The following is a 13,507-nucleotide window of genomic DNA, read 5'->3' as shown; positions in this document are numbered from 1 at the left end:
CTCCAATACAAGATCACCAGTCTGAATGTTGTCTCGCACGCGAAACCACTTGTTTCTTGGTAACAAGTTTGGGGCGAAATACTTCATCCAACTCCTCCAGAAATCAGCGACTCTGTTTTGTGTGCTTCTGAGTAATTGTCGCGGATTGGTTCTTTCCTCTGGTGCTGGCTGTGGCGGTGGATTGTGATGGCCTAGAAGAAGGTCGTTGGGAGTGATCGGTGGTACTTCCCAGATATCATCGGAACTGGGGTAAAGCGGTCGTCCGTTGACTAGGAAGGTAACTTCTGACAAGAATGTTCTCCATTGTTCCTCAGAATAGGCTTGGTTCTTGCAAGTGGCGTTAAGTGCTTGTCTGACTGACTTAATTAGGGTCTCCGCAACTCCGTTTTGGTGACTCGCATGTGGTGTGTTCCACTCCCATCTGAACTCGCAGCCAAATTTATCGGAGAGGACACTCTTTATCTTAGGAAAATCCCAGTTCTGTGTGGTTTCCTTTAGGTAACCTTGAGCACCTACAAAATTTTGTTCCATGGTCTGACCAGCATACACTGGGGTAACCCCGAAAGCAGGCAAATCGTCGAAAGGCCATCAAGAATGCATCTGAGGTTTTATCAGTGACCAGCTCTAGATGGATCGCACGTGACGTCATACAGGTGAAGATGATCACTTGGGCCTCTTTTAAAGTCTTGCGGCCGAGCTTAATCTCTATTGGTCCGAACATGTCCATGGCAGTGTTTGAAAATGCCGGGAAGCCAGCTGCTACTCTTAGGTTTGGAATCTGTCCCAGGAGCTGGTTGAAGGGCCTTTTCCTTCGTTTTCTGCATGTGACACACTTTAGGGTGCCGTTCTTAGCCATTCTGCGGAGTCCAATGATCCAAAATATTTTTCTGGCCTCGTGCATTAAACTCTTATAGCCACAGTGCCCACGTCGTTCGTGGAGAGCACGCAGAAGCAAGATTACAAACGGGTGGTCTTGTGGTAAGATAATAGGCTTTCTCAATTCTTCAGGGAGAGATCTGATAACTTCAAGGCGACCATGCGCACGAAGGAGGCCGTCTTCACCCTTCTTTGCCACCAGTTTCTTATCCAATCTCCCTTCGTCTACGGGAAATTGACTCCACTTCAGAAGACGGGCCTCGGCAGCCTTCAGTTCCGGAGCTGAAATGGGTCCTGACTTCGGATTCATTTTTCGTGCGTTGCGAATAAAACGACAGACGTAGGCAAGAGTTCTCCGTATTTTGGAGTACGTAGAACAAGTTTTCAACAAATGTGAAAGGATAGGATTTCCTTCAGATTCAGGCTGATTTAGTTCAGGGCATACTTCTGCGAAAGCATTGTAATGTTTACTGGCTTTTTTCTCTTTTTGAAATGCTTTCTTCTCTTTTAATGCTTTCTTCTCTTTTAATGCTTCGGGATCGTCCACTTGAGCGTTAACTTGGGTGTGGTCTTGAAAGTTTGGCCATTTTTCTTCTGGCAACTTTAGAAAGGATGGTCCCTCCGACCACTTCACGAGATGATTAAGATGGATTCCTCTCGTTAGAGCATCTGCAGGGTTATGGTTAGACTTGATGTAGCGAATTTGGTCTGCCCCAATTGACTCTTGGATTTCAGCCACTCTGGTAGATACAAAGGGTCTGAATTCCCGTGGTGGCGTTCTGACCCAGGACAAAACGGTTGTTGAATCGACCCAGAAGAATATCTCCCAGTCTTGAGCTTTTGCCAACTCCAAGGCCTTTACGCATGTAACGTACATCCTTGCAAGTGCTAAACAGCCCAACAGTTCTAGTCTCGCGATGCTTTTCTTCTTCAGCGGTGCGACGAAAGCCTTTATCATGACTGGAACACATTGGTAGTCTCCATCAGTAAGTTTCCATCGTAGGAAGATTACTCCACCATAAGCCTGTTCCCCACCATTGGAAAATCCGTGAATTTGAGGCACACCCAGTGCATTGCTTGGTTTTAGCTTGCGGTCAAACTGAAGTGACAAGAGATCATTTATGGTCTGAACATTCTCTAACCATGTTTGCTGAATACTCTCGGGGAGGATGTCGTCCCAGCTGTAACCTGAACTCCATAATGCTTGCAGATCAATTCTGAACTCAATAATAACGGGTGAAACAAGTCCGATGGGATCCCAGAGTTGAGCTAGAAATTTCAGGCAGTTTCTTTTGGAGAAGCCCTTCAATAGACCAACCACGTTTTCTTTCTTGAAGGTAAACTTATCTTCTTGTTTATCCCATTTGTGGCCAAGCAGGCGGCGGCGGCGACAGATCGAAGAAAAACCCTTCGCGTCGCTCGAGACCAGGTTCGGGCTCACAAAAAGGAAAGTGCACGTTTTGTGGTTCTCACTCGTGGGGCTCCTGCCCTGCTTTCGGAAAAACGTGTGACTACTGCCAGAAGAAGGATCATTTTGCGAATGTTTGCCGTAAGTGACTACGGGATTTTGGCGGGAAAACAGTACAAGCAGTCGTTGAATCGGAGTGCAGTGACAACGAAGCCGATTTTCTAACTTTCTCAGTGGAGTCCAGTGCGGAAGATCCTTCTAAAGACGAGTGGCACGTCTCGCTCAAGATCGTCAATACCAATGTGAATTTCAAAATAGATTCGGGGGCTGATTGTAATGTCATCTCCAAGTCGTTGTTTGATCGGCTTCCAGTGGATCCCAGACAGTCCTGCCAATGCAAAGCCAAACTGAAAGTGTATGACGGACGTCGAATCACACCTTGCGGCAAGGTCAGCCTAACTTGCGAGTATAAAGGAAAATTCACAGTGATAGACTTCATACTTGCTGAGCAAGATCTACCATCCACTCTTGGATTGAAGTCCTGTCTCGATCTAGGACTGATAAAGAGAATTTACCGCCTTGAAGAAGAGAACCTGGAATCCGAATATGCAGACGTGTTTGCGGGCTTGGGTGAGATCAAAGGCGTCCAGTACAAGATTCAAATTGATCCCAATGCCACCCCTGTTGTGCACCCTCCCCGTCGGGTTCCTGTGGCCCTTCGCGAACCTCTCAGAGAGGAACTTCAGAGAATGGAAAAGCTGGGAGTCGTTAAGAAACGTACAGAACCCACTGCCTGGGTACATAGTCTTGTTGTTGCTAAGAAGAAGAATAACAAACTCAGAGTGTGTATGGATCCTAGCGATCTCAATCGTGCCGTCATGCGCGAACATTTTCCCATGCAGACCGTGGAAGATGTGATTAGCAGAATGCCCAGTGCAAAAGTGTTCAGTGTCCTTGATGCTAACCATGGCTTTTTGGCAGGTTAAACTAGCCACGGACAGTAACAAGCTAGCTACCTTTAACACCCCATTTGGCCGGTATAGTTATACACGTTTGCCATTTGGGATAGCATCGGCTCCAGAAGTGTTCCAAAATGTTATGTCTCATTTGTTTCAGGACATTGACGGTGTTGAGGTAATTGTGGATGATCTGGTTGTGTGGGGAAAAGATGTGGAGCAGCATGATGTGAGGCTTAGGCAGGTGTTGGACCGCTGCCGTGAGGGTAACCTCAAGCTTAACAGGGAGAAATGCCATTTTCGAGTATCCGAAGTTCATTATGTGGGCCACGTGTTGAGTGCAGATGGTGTTAAGCCAGACCCGAATAAAGTTGAAGCAATAATTGCTATGCCAACCCCAGCCAATCGTGAAGACTTACGGAGATTCTTGGGTGTGCTAACGTATTTATCTAAGCTCATTCCAAAAGTGTCTCAGAAGAGTGCCCCACTTCGCCAGCTGCTCCAGAAAGATGTCGAATGGTCCTGGGAACAAGTAGAGGATGATGCATTCACAAGCCTGAAAACTTCAATCTCATCAGCTCCAGTCCTCAAGTTCTTTGACCCGAAAGAACCAGTGACCCTGTCTGTTGATGCAAGCTCAAAAGGGGTTGGTGCAGTCCTTCTGCAGAATGACCTGCCCAGTTGCTTACGCATCCAAAGCCCTGACTCTCAGCCAAGAAAATTATGCGCAGATGGAGAAGGAAATGCTGGCGATCGTCTTTGGGTGTGAACGGTTTCATGATTATTTATATGGGCAACGGGAGATTACGGTTGAAAGCGACCATAAACCGTTGGAAGCAATCCTGAGGAAGCCCATACATCAAGCACCCCATCGCCTTCAAAGGATGATTCTCAGGATTAAGCCTTACGCGGTTAAGGTTAAGTTTATACCTGGCAGCAAACTGCCGTTAGCTGATACACTTTCCAGAGCATATTTACCCCACAGCGGTACAGACCAAACTGATGAGTTTGAAATTCATGTCGTGGACTCTGGACATTTGTCGGAGACGATGTTTCACAAGTTGAGGGACGGAACTGAGAGTGACCCTGAACTTCAACAGTTGCAGAAAGTTGTCATGAGTGGTTGGCCGCAGACTAAAGTAGAGACACCAGTTGAGACAAGACCTTACTGGAACTACCGAGATGAAATAAGCTGCTACGAGGGGTTAATGTTCAAGGGTGATCGTATAATTGTTCTCCATAGCCTGCGACCCGAAATACTTCAACGCATACACGCTGCTCACTTGGGGATAGAGAAGTGCAGAGCGCGAGCCAGAAGTGCAGTGTTTTGGCCAGGTATCAATAGTGCGATGGATGAGTTGGTATCCAAGTGTAGTACCTGTCAGCAACACCAGCGAAGCAACCAGAGGGAGCCGTTGATTCCTCAAGCTTAAGAGGTCCCTGAGAGAGCCTGGGCGACAGTTGCAGCAGACATTTTCTACTATAAAGGGAAAGACTACCTGCTTGTAGTTGACTATTTCTTCAAATATCCTGAAGTAGCCCGCCCCTCCTGTAAGAATAGTGAAGCAGTTATCTTGGCCATGAAAGGTATGTTTGCACGTCATGGAATCCCTGAGAGGCTAATCGCAGACAACATGCCTTTCGATAATGTGAAATTTAAGGACTTTGCCAGTAAGTGGGAGATAGAAGTGGTAACTGTTGTGTCGGTCACAAGACCGGAGGATGTAATGACACGTGGAGCGACGAGCGAGAGAGGTCGATTAAATTCGTTTGTTATTAGTTATCTTATATGTGATTAAAGAGACGTAGTTACGGACAGAATACAACACTGGCGACGAGGATGTTCAATACCTTCGCATAAATCAACATGGCAGCGGCAAGTGCTGAGTTTGGAAGAATTTTGCCGTTCGACTGTAAAGGCGCGATTACCTCAGTTGCTCCTCGGTGGAAAAAGTGGAAAAAATCTTTTGAATATTACCTCTTAGCAAGAGGAATCACCAACAGCGCTCGAAAAAAAGGTTTGCTGTTACACTGTGCTGGCAGTGAAGTGCAAGAATTATTCGAAACCCTGCAAGATCCAGGACCGCCGGCAGATGTAGGTGAAGACAATGCTGACGAATATCAGAAAGCCCTACGCACACTTGATGCTTATTTTAGCGCGTGGTTAAATGAGCCATACGAAAGACACGTCTTCAGAAATCTCAAACAAGAGGGAGGAGAGACGGTCGATCAGTTTATTACTCGGTTACGACACCAAGCGGAAAATTGTAATTGGGATAACGCAGACGAACCGATTCGCGATCAGGTCATCGACAAGTGCAGATCAGACGACTTGCGGCGGAAATTATTGTTAAAGGGAACCCATCTAACTCTGGAAAAGGTGCAAGAAATCGCTCGATCTTTTGAGGCAGTAGATATTCAGTTGAAAACGATGACTGGTGGAAGATGATCGTCAACAAGTTAACCGTATCGAACGTGGAGAAACCGCTGTCCAGTTCAAAGGAAGAGAAACGAAAGCCAAATGTTATCGTTGTGACAGAGAAGGTCATTTTAGTCGTGACAGTTGTTGTTCAGCAAGAAATGCTGAGTGTCAGAGGTGTCACAAGATAGGACATTTTGCTAAGGTTTGCCAAACCAAAACTGTCACCAGAAACAAAAGATTTTCTCCACGAGATGTGCCAGACAAAAGGAGATCGAATGTGAACTCGATTGATGATGACAACTTGAGAGTTGAGAGCGACGATGACGAGTACGCATTCACTGTGGGCAGAGGAAGTACAGGTGGGATGATAAATGTGTTAGTTGGAGGGATTTCTGTGCGAATGCTTATTGACTCTGGGGCAAGCACTAATGTGATTGATAAAGGAACATGGGAGGAGCTAAAATCCCAGAAGATTGAATGCAAATCTTATAGGTGTAAAAAGAAGCTGTATGCTTATGGGAGTAGTGTGCCTTTAGAAGTTATCGGTTGTTTCGAAGCAAGAGTAGTCCTGGGTGACAAAGTTTGTGAGGCAGAGTTTGTAGTGATTGATGGGACAGGACAACCCCTATTGGGGAGAAGTACAGCAATCAAGCTTGGAGTGCTTCAGATAGGAAGTTCCATAAACTCTGTAAGCAGTGACATTGTAGAAGAATTCAAAGATTGTTTTACAGGAGTAGGAAAGCTAAAAGGATATCAGCTTAAGTTGCATATAAAAGAGAATGTGGCACCAGTGGTTCAGCCTCCGCGCAGACCACCATTCAATCTCAGAGACAAAATCGAGAAGAAATTAGACGAACTGGAGAACACAGACATCATTGAGAAAGTAAACAGTCCATCTCAGTGGGTCAGCCCTGTAGTTGTAGTCCCAAAACCCAATGGGGAAGTGAGACTTTGTGTAGACATGAGACAAGCAAATTGTGCGGTAGAACGTGAACGATACCCCATTCCAACCATTGATGAAGTACTTCAAGACATGAACAATACTAAAGTGTTCAGCAAGCTGGACTTAAGATGGGGGTACCATCAAATTGAATTATCTGAAGAATCCCGTGAGATTACCACATTCATCACACACAAAGGTCTGTACCGATATAAAAGATTGATGTTTGGGATATCAGCAGCTCCGGAGAAATACCAGCAGTTTATCCAGCAGACATTGCAAGGTATTGAAGGGGTACACAATATCTCAGATGATATTATAGTGCATGGTGCAACACATGACCAGCATGATGAACGCCGGCGAAAAGTAATGATGCGTGTACGTGAATGCGGCCTTACCCTCAACTTAGAAAAGTGCCAATTCTCCATGAGTCAGTTGACATTCATGGGCCATGTTCCGTCAAGTCGAGGAGTGGGTGTGGCCGCTGACAAAGTGAAGGCAGTCGTCAAAGCAAGAGAACCAGAATCGGTTTCAGAAGTCAGGTCATTCTTAGGTCTAGTAAATTACAGTGGAAGGTTTATTCCAAATCTTGCGACACTGTCAGAGCCACTGCGAAGACTGACAAAGAAGGATATTCGTATGATGGACGATCCTCGCAGTAGATAGCGCTATTTGAGCAATAGCGAAATTCAGACCTGAAAAAAATCAGGCCTGTACGGGACTCGAACCACTGACCTCTGCGATACTAGTGCAGCGCTCTAACCAATTGAGCTAACAAGCCAACTGAGAGCAGGCCGTTAAGTTGATTCGTAATGAACCCGTGAAAGTGATGAATGAGATAGAATAAATATATGAAAATCATATATTTTGAACTGCGGTATTTGATACGTATGATGGACGATCCTCGCAGTAGATAGCGCTATTTGAGCAATAGCGAAATTCAGACCTGAAAAAAATCAGGCCTGTACGGGACTCGAACCACTGACCTCTGCGATACTAGTGCAGCGCTCTAACCAATTGAGCTAACAAGCCAACTGAGAGCAGGCCGTTAAGTTGATTCGTAATGAACCCGTGAAAGTGATGAATGAGATAGAATAAATATATGAAAATCATATATTTTGAATATATTTCGCTATTGCTCAAATAGCGCTATCTACTGCGAGGATCGTCCATCATACGTATCAAATACCGCAGTTCAAAATATATGATTTTCATATATTTATTCTATCTCAAAGAAGGATATTGTGTTCCAATGGGGATCAGAGCAAGCTGCAGCATTTCAGAAGCTGAAAAATAAACTGGCTCGAGCAGAAGTTCTTGGATATTACGACAAAGATGCTGAGACTCGTGTAATCACTGATGCAAGTCCTGTGGGTTTGGGCGCCGTTCTTGCTCAGAAGCAGCAAGGAGAGTTCAGGGTCATTATGTATGCTAGTCGAAGTCTAACGGATGCAGAACGCAGATACAGCCAGACAGAGCGCGAGGTGCTGGCGATTGTATGGGCTTGTGAACGGTTCCACACTTACCTATATGGGATCAAGTTTCACCTTGTAACTGATCACAAGCCTTTGGAATGTTTGTACTCAAAGAAGTGGAGACCCCCTACCCGCAATGAGCGCTGGGTACTGCGGATGCAAGTTTTTGATTACACCATTGAATACAAGCCTGGTAGCGAGAACATAGCAGATTCCCTGTCTCGACTGAGCTGCTACCACAGTCTGGACGAGGAGAAAACGAGGAATGTTGCAGAAGAATATGTACGGTTTATAGCCCAGACAGCCACCCCAAAAGCCATGACAACACGAGAAGTAGAGGAACATTCCCATCGTGATGCTGAACTGAGTGAAGTAAGGCGATGCATTCGTGAAGGTGTCTGGAACAACAAAGAATGTGTTAAATATATTCCAGTAAAAGACGAACTGTGTGCCATCGGCAAAGTTGTTTTGCGTGGAACTCGCATTGTTATTCCCCAAACTCTGGGACAGCAAGTACTAGCTATTGCACACGAAGGACATGTTGGAATTGTTGCTACGAAACTGAGACTGAGGACTTAAGTGTGGTGGCCCGTTATCGACAAAGACACTGAACAATATGTAAGGTCGTGTCATGGATGTCAATTAGTTGGACAAGCAACTCCACCGGAGCCTTTGATGCCTACTGAGCTGCCGCTTGGCAAATGGCAGGACTTATCCTTGGATCTCCTGGGACCGATGCCAACAGGAGAGTACCTGCTTCTTGTCATTGACTATTATTCTAGGTACTATGACGTGGAGATCTTGATGTCAGTTACTGCATCCCAGATTATCTCACGCCTTGAGACGATATTCGCTGTTCATGGCCTTCCAGTAACCATAACGAGCGACAACGGACCACAATTCCGGTGTTAAGAGTTTGAGCATTTTCTTGTTGATAATGGTATCTTACACTGCAAGGTTACGCCACAATGGGCACAGGCAAATGGCGAAGTAGAGCGTCAAAACCGAAGCCTACTCAAAAGCATGAGAATTGCACAAGCAGATGGAAAAAATTGGAGGAAAGAGCTCGTTCATTACCTCGCTACATACAGAACAACGCCTCACACCGTCAGAGGAGTTTCCCCTGCGGAGTTATTATTTGGTCGAAAGATCCGCACAAAGATGCCTGAGTTGCGCGAAACTACCGTAAATGATGATGAGCCACGAGATCGCGACTGGGAAAAGAAAATAAAAGCAAAGATTTATGCAGATGAACGAAGGGGTGCTCAACCCAATGACCTTCAGACTGGTGACCAAGCGCTTCTAAAGAAGAAAAAGTGAAACAAGTTGTCAACCAAATTTGAAAGTGAGCCTTATGAAATCATTGAAAAGAAGGGCAATAGTGTAGTGGTACAGTTACCTGAGAAAGTTCAATACCAGAGGAACGTCACAGAAGTAAAGAAGTTTACCCCCAGAGATGAACAATGTGTTGACAGTGATCATCAGTTTGGGTTACAAGAGGACAATGAATTAGAGCAGAGGCCGCAACGGGATAGGCATCCCCCAGATCGCTATGGTGAATGGGAGTAACCCAGAAAGAAAACTGTCATGATAGTAGCCTCTTACAGGCTTGAACCTTGTTCTGATTAAAAAAAAAAAAAAAAAAAAAAAAAGGGAAACAGCGCGAACAATGGAGATAAAGACATGAGCTATGTAAAGCAAAAAAAAAAAAACAAAAAAAATACTCTGGACATAGTTGCAGTTGCTTTGATCGTATGATCTAGTTTAAGATTAAGTTTTTCTTTCTTCTTTTAAGAAAAGAAGGGATGTTGTGTCGGTCACATGACCGGAGGATGTAATGACACGTGGAGCGACGAGCGAGAGAGGTCGATTAAATTCGTCTGTTATTAGTTATCTTATATGTGATTAAAGAGACGTAGTTACGGACAGAATACAACATGTTAGAACCTTGTTTATTTGTTAGAATCTTGTTTATGTTTTAACTTTTTTTTTAAGAAGAGGAGATGTCACGTTGGGACGTCATGCGTGACACGCATGCTCTATGACATTATTACATAACGGCTCGCACGTGGTTTTTGTTTTGCTTTTTCGACTCGTATCTTTTGACAATTAATAGTGTCTTTACCTTTTCTTTACAGCCGCTGGGGATTGCAGTCTTTAAAAAATGTACAGCAACAAGGATTAACACTTTATTGCGAGTACTTTTGGTGCATTTCTACGGAGCAAATTATGGTAGTTTTTCCAAGTCATAGATCGCAGTGAACGTCTATGGGATATGTCGTTTAAGTCTGCTTTAGAGGTACTCCTGGAGTCCATTTCATTTGTTATAATAGTCTTACCTAGTAGATCTTCTTTTATTGTGTTGTATGTTATCATTTTTATTACGTACGGCGTAGATGATGTTTTTGCCCTTCGAGTGAGTGTCCCGGCAGAAAATTGACCAAAACTTAGTTTTGGTGTTTTGCCCCAACTCAAAAATATGTTAAGCGAATACTTTATTTATCCCTCTTCCGAGCTATGCAAGTTCCTTAACCAGAAAAAATGCGTGCTTTTCGCCGCAAATATTTCTTTTAAACGTATTTGCGGTCGAAAATGACGTGTACGTTTCAGTTCTTCAGCGGAGTGTTCGAAGGACCCCAAAGTACTGTTTAGTACACTTGTAGTACTGGAACTTCACTTACTTGCAAAGAGCAATAAATATTTATTTAATATATTTCTGAAGCTGAATATGGGATTTGAAATAATTTAACCAGCATACATGTTCTTGGAATGTGTAGTAAACCTTGCATTTCACTCATAATGTGTATGCCTGAGACCATGTTTTTTGCTACTTATTTCACCAAATGAATGAAACACCTGCTGAGCAACTTACTTGGAAAATGTAGAACAATTATAATGTTCAATACATACAGTAGCTGTCTAAGGTCTAAAGTTAAGTTTTCAGAGTTTACTTTAGACCTAGTACAGCTATGTTTGATCCCTGCAACTGCATTTCCCAGTCTCTCACTACCATCCTTTCAACGTATCGCACAAAACTGCGGGCATTTCCAGAAGAGCTCGAGGCTATAATGCCTCCTTGGTGGCCATGTCTGTGACTTTCAAAGAGGCAAATACTTGCATTCCTGAAGCATAACACCATTGTCTTGTCTGGGGGGCACAATCAGGACTGCAGCAAATGTTGGATGCTGGCAATGGTAGCTTGTAAGATAAGATTCAAGGTCTTCAACAGTGAAAAAACCCAAGTCTGCAATTAGTTCAATTTTCTGAAATTCTTCATTGTTGCACTGAAGGACCTCTTTGACTTCCAGGTTTGGTTGTTGCACACGCACATGAAACAAGCTGTAAATATGGTTCCCCTTGAGAATTAGCTGGCTGTAGAGAGGAATTACCTGTGATAGATCTTGAAGTTGTTGAGGAATGAAAATTTTACCTGCAAGAAAATGGCATCCAGTTAGCATAGCAATAACTGTACAGGCATTACTTCCAATCAGACTCCCTGCTATGGTTGATTGGCAAATATTTGGAGGCAAGAGCCACTCAGTCACATCCACATGCTGGTTTGTGGTTACAGTTATTTGGTATGCTGGAGCTGGTGGAGTGCCTCTCTGTGTGTGGTTTTCCCTGTGCCATGAACAGTTGCATCTCGAGAAACTATTGCCTGAATTTACTGTGCAGACATTGTTGGGACAAAAATCACATTTAACCTGTGAACTGTTTGATCTTTTGTATCCACAAACAGGATGGTGGCATTTTCTGCAGTGTGGAGGGACCTTAGTAGTTGTTTCTCTGGTGTTGCAAGCAGCTTTTGTGAGTCTTTGGTTATTGCTGGAAATTGGGAATGGTTGTGAAGTTGGATTAAGACTTGCAATTTCATGATTAAGCTGTCTTATAGTATTTTCAAATTCATCTTGCTCCATTTCTCTTGCAGTTGTAGTTTCAGTGGGTGAATCTAACCCTGAATCAGATCTTTCATTTTCCTTGCCCTTGCTCACAGCTGATACTTCAGTGCTTGAATTAGGATTAAGAATTGCTTGTTTTGCAGTTTGACCAAGTTCTTGAACTTTCTTTTTCAGGAAGTCTTTACATAAGGGACATGAATTTAAGCCATTTAAACAGGTATTGTGGAAGGAATGAAAGCAACCTGTTAAAACTTTCCAGTCATCATTTTGGCCAGACATACATTCAGGTAAGTCACATTGCTTAGCTGCATCAGGTTTAACGTTACCTTGATACCCAAGAGGTAAAGAAGTACTCTTGATGGGATAGTTGGCACAGATTGCTGGAAATTATACTTGAGAAGTTGTATTTCCATTTGACGAGAGTGAGCTTTGTCCTTGTGTTGAAGCAATTCTTCTTAACATAGAACTAAGTACTTGAGCACATTTGACTTTGAGAAACTGTAGTTGGTTCTGGGAAAATGAAAACTGTGAGGGTGATGTGAAAGCTGATCTAAAGGTAGCTTTTTGTTCCTTTGGTTCAAAAACTTGTTTGGCTTTATTTCTTAATTCATCGGCACTGTTAGAGGGCTTTGTTTGGGCACGTAGAATGCTGTGGGTATTTTCAAAAGGATACTCATCAAAAATTGTTATGTAGTTACAAAGAAGTTTATAAAGTTGGGGTGAATGCTTTCCCCAGTGTGAGCACATGTTAAGCCAGACAAGTGGAGCTTTCTTGTAATGATGACGGTTAAGGCAGGTGAACATAATCCACATTCGAATCATCGCTCTGAAGTATTCTGAGAAATTATTAAGTTTAAAAGAAATGCTGTAAATAGAAAGAACTAAGGGTAAGTAGTTGTCCAAAAGATTAAAAAGTGTTCCATACTCCGGATCTTTAAATCGCCAAAACTTTTTCATCACAGATTCTCGTATTAATGTCCATCCTCCGTATCCTACAGAATACATGGAAGAATAAAACGTATCTCAGACAAGTATAATGTTCAAAATATGGCTTTCAAGGGTTAAATATTTGTGAAGAGTTTACCTTGTTGTAATGCATTAGATGAAGATTCCTGTCATGTATATGGAACTAAATTTACTTTTATGTACAATCATTCTTTGAATTGAAACAGGTGATAGCTGTTACTTTTCTTATGTGAATCAGGTTGTCTTTCAAAAGTAGCCTTTGTTTTCATTAATTCCTCATGAAGGGAAAAGCATTGTTGTGAGAAAAAGGTCAAAACTAGGCTTACGTTCATCAAAAGCCAGTTTACGAAGCTCCGTACACAGGTAACCTTAAAATAACACTGCAACTATTGGTTCAATTTATTATTTATTTCTTTGAACAGTGAACTATAGACTCTGAATAAATAATGCTTGTACATGTATGTAAGCTTGCTAGTGTGTACTATTGTTTGTACCATTTTAGGGTTTAGTAAAATTATACATGTTTGGATTTTTATTCAAATGTATCTTTATTTATTTGTTTATT

The 13,507-nt window shown here is 43.1% G+C and overlaps 2 long non-coding RNA genes and 1 pseudogene across 2 annotated transcripts in view; 1 reads left to right on the top strand and 2 right to left on the bottom strand.

Annotated features, from left to right (window-relative positions):
• The window catches only part of LOC148740383 (uncharacterized), a 120,024-nt gene that overhangs the window by 99,837 nt on the left and 6,680 nt on the right, over positions 1–13,507 (bottom strand). The window lies entirely within an intron of this gene.
• LOC148740384 (uncharacterized) lies at positions 9,012–13,493 on the top strand. The gene is made up of 2 exons (XR_015997140.1): positions 9,012–10,376; positions 12,151–13,493. It is a non-coding gene; the product is annotated as an uncharacterized LOC148740384 (long non-coding RNA).
• LOC148740385 (uncharacterized) lies at positions 10,958–11,994 on the bottom strand (annotated as a pseudogene).

Source organism: Stylophora pistillata, chromosome 2, assembly GCF_964205215.1.
Source record: "Stylophora pistillata chromosome 2, jaStyPist1.2, whole genome shotgun sequence".
Lineage (NCBI taxonomy): Eukaryota > Metazoa > Cnidaria > Anthozoa > Scleractinia > Pocilloporidae > Stylophora > Stylophora pistillata.
Note: the sequence above shows the minus strand (reverse complement) of the source record. Positions and strands in the feature narration are given on the sequence as shown.